This window comes from Paramormyrops kingsleyae, chromosome 25 (assembly GCF_048594095.1).
Source record: "Paramormyrops kingsleyae isolate MSU_618 chromosome 25, PKINGS_0.4, whole genome shotgun sequence".
Lineage (NCBI taxonomy): Eukaryota > Metazoa > Chordata > Actinopteri > Osteoglossiformes > Mormyridae > Paramormyrops > Paramormyrops kingsleyae.
Genome location: NC_132821.1, coordinates 8,804,771 through 8,812,459, shown reverse-complemented (window position 1 = coordinate 8,812,459; position 7,689 = coordinate 8,804,771).

Below are 7,689 nucleotides of genomic sequence, written 5' to 3'. Positions count from 1 at the left end.
AAAACATTCTTGCAATTCTGAATGCTTTTCAAAAGGTGTTGCCTTAATTAAATAACTATTAAATGTCTCCTGGGGTGGCATGTTGGTGCAGTGGTTAGCACTGTTGCCTCATACCTCTGGGACCCAGGTTTGAGTCTCCCCCTGGGTTACATGCGTGTGGAGTTTGCATGTTCGCCCCATGTTGTCATGGGGTTTCCTCTAGGTACTCTGGTTTCCCCCCACAGTACAAAGACATGCTGAGGCTAATTGGAATTACTGAATTGCCCATAGGTGTGCATGTGTGAGTGAGTGTCAGTGTGCCCTGCGATGGGCTGGCCCCCCCGTCCTGGGTTGTTCCTCACCTTGTTTCCATAGCTTCTGGGATAAGCTCCAGACACTGAAGTTTACCTTTCATATGAGAAAATGCTTTTTACATATTGATTCTCTGCAACATAAAAGTCTCATCTATAGGATTCGGACTCGGCTGTAGGACTGATGGCGGTTTTATTCTCTCCATCATGGTTGGTTTCAGTTGGCATTGGTTTTACAAAACATGTAAAATACAAAACATGCTACCAACCTCTTCAGGTATTTCACCTGGGTCTGCCTGGACAGCCCGGCCTCACTCAGCTCCCGAAAGAAGAGTCTGGCCTTCTCCCTCTCCCTGACAAATTCCAGGGAAGGCTTCAGAGGGTTCATATAAAACATGAACCTGCTGACATTTTCCACCTAAAAAGAAAAAAACATGAATGAAAATATGAATATATTACTTACTATAAAGCTAAAGTGCATTTTAAGGGAATCCTCACCTCCTGCTTAAAATTTTCATTCAGGAGATCCTTCTCCAAGTATGTGGCGAAGCCCTTCAGGAGGGGATGGTCCAGAGAATGTTTCCTGTACAGTCCCTTCTTCTGCATCATGTGCCTGGAGGCCTGTGTCCACTGCACCTCCCGGGTACTGCCATGGGGAAAATATATTTTGTCATAAAATCGCACATTCAATTGGCTCACAAACAAAAGCAAAGAATATCAATGAAGCTGTAAAGCCGAGATACTCATACTCACACTTGAAACGTCTCTTCAAGCTGCCCGCTGCTGACACTGACAATGTCTTCCGACTGCTCACTCTCAGTGCTCTCCGGTCGCTGCCCGGCTGTGACTGTACCAGCCACCACAGGAACACTGCTGGTCTGCGCCACCACTGCTGGGGAGGGTGTGTCTGTCACCACCATGTGCCGACGCTCCAGCTCCTGGATCAGCCTTTCAGATAAATAAGTAAATAAAAAAACTGTTGGTAAATGTCATACAGAAGAAACGACGTGAGATGTGTAAAAGACTTAAGAGTTTTTCCACCAACCTGCTAGTTGGATTAGCATCATCCATAATCTCTCGCAGGTGCCTGTAGCTAAACACCCTGCCACACTGCAGAACTTCAAGCGAATCCTGCTTCGCCTTCTTCACTACTTCATGGATGTCCTTCTTCGAAGACCTCTTCATGCACACCCTAGTCAGATGCACTGAGAGGCTTGCCTGTGTCTTCTTGCACATGGGGCAGAGCAAGAAATGCCTGTTGGAAGCACTGGGGATAAAAAAAAACCATTTATTGACAGTTAAGTCATGGAAGTGTTACTCAAGATTAGATGTGATTCATGATTTATAGTTGAATAAGGAAACATTCCAGTCATCCTCTCCATTGTTCATTCCTCTCTGGTTTGGATAAATAACATTTGCATATTTATTCTCATCCTGATGGGTCCCAGACTGAGAAAAGTAATTAGTTAACTACATCTATCACAACTACAGAAACAAGTACAGGTAGACTACAGTCAGTTCAGATTGGGGGCCGCTCCTCTGCTGTACAAATTCTTAACACAGGGACTCCACAAGGTTGCGTGTTTAGTCCCCTGCTTTATACCCTCTTTACTTCTGACTGTACTGCATCACAGAGCAACATCAGTATCATCAAATTTGCTGATGATACAATGGTCACTGGAGTGATTACTGGTAGTGATGAGACAGCATATAGGAGAGAGGTGGTGAGTTTAGTGTCAGGACAATAATCTCCCCCTAAATGCTGACAAAACCAAGGAGATGATTGTAGACCCACGGAAGAAACAAAAATAACACACACCACTGCATATTGGAGAGAAGGAGGTGGAGAGAGTGAAGACATTTAAATATCTTGATGTTCACTTGAGGGATGACCTCACTTGGTCTCACAACATCAATAAGCTGGTCTCAACAGCGTTTGTATTTCCTAAGAAGGCTGAGGAAATTTGGAATGGCAACCAGAATTTTTTAAAACTTCTACTGCACAATACTGTAAATTATTTCTGAAGGTTTATGTGTTTGCACAATAGCCTTTGTCTAAATATTATTTATTTTTGTAATGCACATTGTATTGTCACTCTGTGTTTACTGTTCTATCTTTAGGGCAATGCGACGGAACATGTGGAGTTAGATTTTCATTGTATGCAGTGCTTGAAGTGGGCCGGAACGCAGCGGAACACAGTTCCGGAACTTCTGTATTTTCGTCTTTTGGGTTCCGCCACTTTTTTGCTGCGTTCCGGTACTTACTGAAACTGATCCGACGCAGCGACAGTGGCCCGAGAATAGACAATATCACAAGACCGATAAAAGACTACATTACCCATGAGCCACGACAGTGCCCTATCATATGCATCCACTGAGTCCCAACCAATCGCATCAGCTTTAGCCCTAGTCTATTGTTATGACTACAAGTATCACACTGGTCTGGTTCATGTTGTTTTAATGCTTTTTCAATATTCCATTTGTGAATTAGAAAAAAGTAGCCTATGCCTATAGGTTATTGCTTGGAAGAATGATTAAATTAAAATAGTTTTTGAACCAACACATCCTAAAGACTTGATTTTTTTTTCACCGCACAAATGTCAAATGTCGGAAAATTAGAGTTCCTGCACTTATTTTTTCCCACTTCAAGCACTGATTGTATGGTGTAACTGACTGTTTTTACCATGCATATGACAATAAATTTCTTAAGGCCACTTGAAATTAATAAATTGTTTTACATGACTCAAACTTCTAAAATATTGGTGAGTAGGGGATTTTATATTTTATATTTTTAGCGAAAAGACGAACGGCAACAGAGATATACTAAAACTAGAAAAGTTCTCAAACAGCTCGCGAAGGGTAATATTACTCGGTATTTTGATGCCCTGCCAAGATTTTAATACCGTGGGCCCACACACAATCTGACAAACGATAAAAACCATTGCCCGAGAAGCGTCAAATTGAAAAATCCGAGGCTGACATTCAAGATTTTTCACCCACAGTTTCTGAGGTGAAAAAAACGGATTTTTTGAAAAATATAAAATATTTAAAAAATCGAGGCGGCACCAAAAAATTGAGGCGGGCGGCCATGTAAAACAATTTATTAATTTTAAGTGGCCTAATCATAATCATGTTGACTATTTAGTTACATTGATATTAAGCAATATAAGCCTTTTGTGAACACTGCAAATGAAAAAATAGTATTCTACCCTTAAATTGCTTCAAAAAATTGTTTTAGTTTTGTAATGGATGGTAATACATACAAAAATACATAAGTAAAGTACATACAAGGAAGAACAAATTTATCCACAGTTTTTACAGATTCAAATGCAATAATAAATTGATCATAACTTACCATTTGGAAGCCATTCTTGATAAATTCTTCAACAATAGATGAAATCTTCTACAGAGTCTGGAGCTCTGTAGCCCCCCCCCCCCCCCCCCCCCCACGTAGCCCCGCCCACGCCACCCCCAGTGGCATTGTGAGGGACACTTTGAAAGACGATTTCAAATGTGAAACAAAGTAACTTTTAAGAAGGATGAATCTTTTAAGAACTTTTATAATTTATATTTCTAAATAGAGTGATAAATGAATAGTGCAGTTCTAAAATTTCTGCACCAATTCGCCACCACACCACATATGAATATAGTATACTCTAATATAATTAACCCAAACAACACATCTCTTATGTCGCTGCTCATATACATTTGATTTGTGTCTGTCTTTGCCATTTCAAAACCATTTTGTGACTCTCGGGTGACTTTAATATAAGATATCGGAGCTAATTATGTCAGTTTTACCTTTTGATTAATGTGGAAGATCGCAATTTAACGTAAATAGAATGTAATAATGAATGTTTGTTTTCTTATGTGTCGCCCCACATACCATCGGAAAGCTGCAGCGATTCTGAGCAACATTGCCAGTATGATCCAATTTCGATTTCCCCCTTTTTACCCTGAAATTTCTGCCTGAAATTGCCACCCCGCCCCCGTCTTGCTCTAACGCACACTCGCACTCGCTCACTATTTGCAGCGAGCCAGCCTTAAAGGGCCCAGATCGCATTACAGATGGCACCACAGATTGTTCAAATCGTACTGTTCTGACACAGACAAATTGACATACAGTGACTACTAGTATTAGCAGGAGGATAGGCTCAGTCTAAAATCTTCCTAAAATTTTGGTGTATTGCTCTTCATCCAATAGGGCTATCGGCATTACTGGTTAAAAAAAAAAAAGCTTCCAAAATAAGTCATTAACGCTAGAACTACTAAGCCTGCACAAATTTGCCTACAATTTCTAGCACTACTAGGCCTGCCGCAGATTCTCGCTGAGCCATTAGCTCCATTGCCCTCCTGCTTTTGTTGTGCAAACACACCAATTACCTGTGAAGCCTGGCACATTTGCATTTACTCAGACTGGTAGCTCAAATAAGCCTTTGTGTGTGACATGGAAACCTTCACAAAAGCCTGCCATATCTATACAAAATATCCCACACACTGACTGACCTGCAAATATGAAAGACACATATTCACAAAATATATTGAAACAAAAGACTGATTTATTTATAAAAAATAGAATTAAATGAATAGAGTGAAAACATGCTTACACATCAGTCTCCAATGTATGTTTGTTCACAAATGTCATAAGAACATAAGAAATTTACAAATGAGAGGGGGCCGTTTCTCAGACTCCCTCTGCAGAATCGAATCCTGATTCCCCATGTACATTGTATGTTTTTTGTGTAATGTCGCTGCAGATTCGGCCTGCTATTTTCTCCGTTGGCCGCTGATATTCTCTGTCGCCCTCCCTATCTGTTCCGATTAGGTAGCCTTGCCTTGCCGGCGCGCCAGTCAGTTCTCGTTTTGATTAGTTACAGCATTATAGAATCATTCCCTTTATTTTTTAATTATTCCCTCAATTCCCCCTTTTGATCTCCGCAAGGAGATCACCCTGATTATGCTGATTAGTAATATTTTGCCTTATTTATGAAATTTTGCATTCCCCCTTTTGGTCTCCGCAAGGAGATCACCCTATTGGCGGGGGAGTCGTAGGTCAAAGCTGTCCAAATGACCTTTGCCCCTCTCCGGCCCGACAGGCAGGAGAAGCATCATCCGCGCATAGGTGCCATCCCGCTTCTCTATCACGGTAGTGATGAGACGAACTGACAGTGCGCGCAGGCAGGGAATACAAACAACACCCGCAAGTAACTAAAATCGCAGCAAAAGTAGCAAAGGATAATAAAAGCGAGCCCATTAAGCCTCTCCACTGTCCGAACGCTGAGGTCAGCCAGGCATCCCAGATGTTACTGATCCCGGAGTGTGCATGCATTGTTTTGGAGAGGGTCCGGAGACCCTCGAGTGCCCTGGTCACTGAGCTGTCTGGTGCTGTGTTGTTGGGAATGTAAGTACAGCATACTTCCCCAAACATAGCGCACACTCCCCCCTTTAGGACTCCAAAGAGTTCCACACACAATCCTGTCCATCCAGCCTAGGAAGGAGGGCAAAAACCCTGAGCTTCAGGGAAATTCCACTCCCAGCCCGCCACAGGCGCGGCCCCCCTTCGGAGTCCATGGCTGGCATGGCTCACAAACCACTAATCATTAACACTTTAAGCATTTTAAGCATCACACATAACACACTTGTTTCCCCCAACATTCCCCTTTTTATCTTGATCTCCATCCTGGTGCTAGTGTTGTCTGGCAGTGGATGAGGTGCTTTTGTTCTTTCTGGTCGTTGGAGCAGGGGTGGACTACCATGCTCTGGTTGCTCAGGTCAGGGGATTATTCTGCCCCTTCTGTTGAGACCTGAGTTGCGTCTAGTTCAGCCGAACTGACGCTCTGGATTCCTTCCCTAAGGGCCTCCTGGATCTCTGCCGTGGTTCTCCCTGGGTCCTCCGCAGCCGCGCACTGGCTCCAGTGAAACCACGTGTCGCCTTTGCCTTTCAGATGAACCGCGTGTGACGTCCTCTCAGTGACCTGGAAGGGGCCCGTCCACCTGGGCTCTGACCACTTCCGTTTGATGACTTTCAGGAGGACCCACTCCGCCGTGTGTGGTTTGGCTGGCTGGTTCTCTGGTCTCGCCTCCTGGATCTGTTTAGAGAAATCTGCAACGAGACCTTGCAAACAATCATAATATGCCCTAGGATTTTGCTCCCCCTTCTCGTCGGGGGTCCAGGTTAACCCTTTCTGGGGTCCTGGGAACTGCCTGCCTGTCTGGAGCTCAAAGGGGGTGAACCCGGTCCCCCTGTTTATGGAAGACCTCACCTGACATCATTGCCAGTGGTAAAGCGTCAACCCAATTCATTTTGGTCTGCGCGCAGATTTTTGCCAATTTTTGTTTTATTGTTTGGTTCATTCGCTCCACTTTTCCCTGGGACTGCGGATGATACACAGTTCCAAACGAATGTCTCAATCCCAACGCTTTCTCTACCGTCCGGAGGTCCTCGTTCTTAAAGTGGGACCCATTGTCTGACCGAATCCTGTTTGGAAACCCATGTCGTGGTATATACTGATTAATCAGAAACTTTATCACGGATACCCCATCCTCCTTCTTTGTGGGCCATGCTTCTGGCCATCCTGAGAATGCGTCCACACACATCAACACATATCTGAACCCTCTCACTGGAATCACCATGTCTGTGTAATCTATAATGATTTCTTCCCCTGACCTGGTATACATTGGAAACTGCCCTTTCTCAGGCTTGACTGTGGGTCGCGAGTTAAACAAGGTACAGGTAGCGCAACTCCATACATATCCCCCCACCATCTCTTTCATAAATGGATGCCCCCAGCTCGTCAGATTCTCTAACATTTGTCTCACCCCTGCATGACCCACCCCGTGGGCTTCTGCCAAGATTGTCTGGCGAAGGCCTGGGGGAAGGGCTGGCTTCCCTTCCTTACTCTGCCATAGCCCCTCCATCTTGTGCCCCCCTTATTCTCCACATCGTTTTCTCCTCTGGGGAGGCCTTGTCCTGTTCGTGCTTAACTTTCTCTAGGGTCAGTCGGTAATTCTGGTGAACTTCCTCCTCTACCGTGATCATCTGTTTCGACACCACGTACCCTGTGACCCTCTTTGCTTCCTCATCTGTGGCCTGATTTCCTTTCGCTACCATTGTTCCTGATCCTTCATGTCCCTTGCACTTGACCACTGCCACTTTTTTGGGAAGCATCAAGGCCTTTGCCAATTCCCTCATTTCTGCTTCATGTTTTATTGGCTTGTTTCCCGCGGTCAAGAATCCTGCCCTCAGCCATTGGCTGAGTTCCACATGCACTGCGCCTACAGCATATGCTGAGTCTGAGTATATGGTAACTTCTTTCCCTTCTGCTAATTTCAGGGCCTCGATAACCGCTATCACCTCGGCTCTCTGGGCTGACTGGGCTCCCCCCAGCCTGTCTGCTTT